This window comes from Cryptomeria japonica, chromosome 3, assembly GCF_030272615.1.
Source record: "Cryptomeria japonica chromosome 3, Sugi_1.0, whole genome shotgun sequence".
Taxonomy (NCBI): Eukaryota; Viridiplantae; Streptophyta; class Pinopsida; order Cupressales; family Cupressaceae; genus Cryptomeria; species Cryptomeria japonica.
The window spans coordinates 895,436,951-895,439,680 of NC_081407.1; positions in this window are offsets into that span (position 1 = coordinate 895,436,951).

Consider the following 2,730-nt stretch of genomic DNA (forward strand, 5'->3'; position numbering starts at 1 on the left):
TTTAGTTGATTCAAATAATATAATCTCTCAACTTTTGGCCTCAATTTGGGCAATGTGATTTTTGAATTGAGTAATTCACAAGTGTGTTAATTTCTCTCTTATTCAAATTAAGTTTTAACCCTTTCACCACTGCTAGATATGGTCCTTCCTAGGTGAACTTTTATCTTTGAAATTTATCACTTTTTTTTATTTGTTGGCAATTTGAGAAAAAAACTTATGCATTTGAACTTTGGTGATAGTATTCTCCTAATGAACCCTTGATTCAACTTTGGATAGCATTTTAGATTCTAATGCCACGATCTTCCTCTAGTTTTCCCTTAGTAACAACAATCCTTAAATACATATAACTTCTAAATATTTGCAATCTTATATAATTATTAAACTTGAGGTGAATGAGCTAGCCTATAATAGGAATCCTACAATATGTGAAGAAGAGTACTGACATAAAATCTCCTTTTGCAGATTTTACATCTGATGCAGAGCATCCAAACACCCAACCAACTAAGGGAGATCTTTCTCCCAACTCACCTATTCCAATAGGTGCCAACCATTCATTGACTTACCAAAACCCCTCACAATGTTATTAAACACTCACAAGGTTTACATACCCTCTCAACACACCCATGCCTCTCAAAAAACCTCCAACCCTTGACATACACTCAACTAGGGAAAAACAAACTAACTAGACCATAATCCATCTGTTCCAACTCTCAATCACCATCAACTCCCTTTGTAGCCACTTGCTCATCACCATTCCCTTACTAGGACTTCAATAACAACTAACACCCATTCACAATATGTAATGGATACTCCTAAACACATTTACCCCTTTTGACATTCCTATAAAGGTTTCTCAACGTGCTCAAATAAGGTTCACGACGCCCCCAACCACCCAAGAGGACATAACAATGTTTAATATGGATTCACTTTTTTTTATGATAGTCATGTTAAGAACAGGGACAATCATAATTTAATGGACCATTCTCCCTTATCAACACTTCAAATGTCTGACACAATGATGGTGAAAACTCTCCTTCCTCTTCTACCATCAAACCCAACAACAATCCACCCTACTACCTTGCACATTCAATGGATCTTCTTCCTGTCAAACAGTGACAATCACAAGCAACATTAGGACAGTCAAAAGTATTACTTGCTTGTTGTGGTTCTACCACTCAATAACCCTTGAATCACACCAAGGAGTCTCCCTCACATCCCTCTCTCCATTCACTAGGTCTCCCAAGGACCAATGAAGCACCTTCACCACTCAAACTCCCTCAAACCACTGTTATATCAAATTGTGGCACTGCCAAATCAGTATTTTGCCACCATTTTGCACGTGCAAAAGTGAGCATGGTACCCTGCAAACAAAACAAAAATAAATTACATGATATTCCCCTCCATTCCACCAAGTATTTCCTTTTGTTCATCATGGAATGGGGGCTTATTACATTTTACAAAGTCATTGTTTGCCATACCTAGGGTTTTAATAGTTTTTACAAAAAAATACTATATCTCCTTCAAAATACAACCAAAATGAATGAAACAAAAACCAAAATAGAGAGGATTCAATCCTCTTTAATCCCCATAGGCTTATTTCAATTAATTGCAATCCCCTTACAATGGTTATAATTGTATTTTAAATCACCTAATCAAGATGTACCAAATACTAATACTGCATTGACAATTTTGCCTAATATTGACTAAAGACTCAACCTAGGATCCTCATTCTTCTAAAATAGTACAAATAGGTTCAAATAGGTCTATAAGACCCTTTACACATCATGGAACCTCATATTTGACCCACTGATACACATTTTCAATACAATGACAAATTTTTTGATAATTTTGACTACATGACTTCATTAGAATTCAAAACACCATCTAATTGCCACAAGGATGTTTATTACATCAATAATGTTCATGTGTGACCTTATTCATGACTCTCCACTTACTAAAACCTGAAAGATACAAACTTAGCCTCATTGGGGCATGAAGGCAGCTTATTATGTGCTCTTGCACCATACACCCAACCTTAAAAATATTTCAAGTCCCTTGGAACTTTTGTACCTGCAAAACAAACTTGATGAGATGCTCCTCTATGTCCATGCAATGGTCTCATCTTCACCCTAAGCTTATACTTGTCCTCCTCTTGAAGTCCCATGCTTGCTAGGTCACTTGGATCCTTCGTGTTTTCTCTATCATCTTGAATCTGTACTTCTAAACTTTGATTATCCATCATCCATCTACCCTTTCTTTGGTCTTCAACTACTGTCATTCCAAACCAACTCATTCTATGAATGTCCTCCTTCATTTTTACCCTTGGTTTAACCTCCATCAATAGTATCAACACAACTAGGAAGCAATTGATCACTTCCCTTATTGCCTGCCTCTCGATCTTCCTTTTCACACCTACTATCAGGTACACCATGCCTGGTACTACTGTCATTACTGCATACGATTACACAACAACATATTTCATTAACCAAAGACAACTCTCTACCCTTACCTCAGTCCTTCTTCTTCCCTCCATCTCAATTGGAGACTTCACAAACTCTTTAGCCTTCTCATGGCCTAACTCTGAATTCTCTTCACTCTTAGTCCCTATCCTCATAGAGACCTCTGACAAATTCTTTATCCTCTTTACTTCACCCTTCAGGGTGACAAACTCTTCTTCATACTCTCTCACTGTCCTTTTCACACTTCCCTTCATTGTCTCTTGCCTTTCTG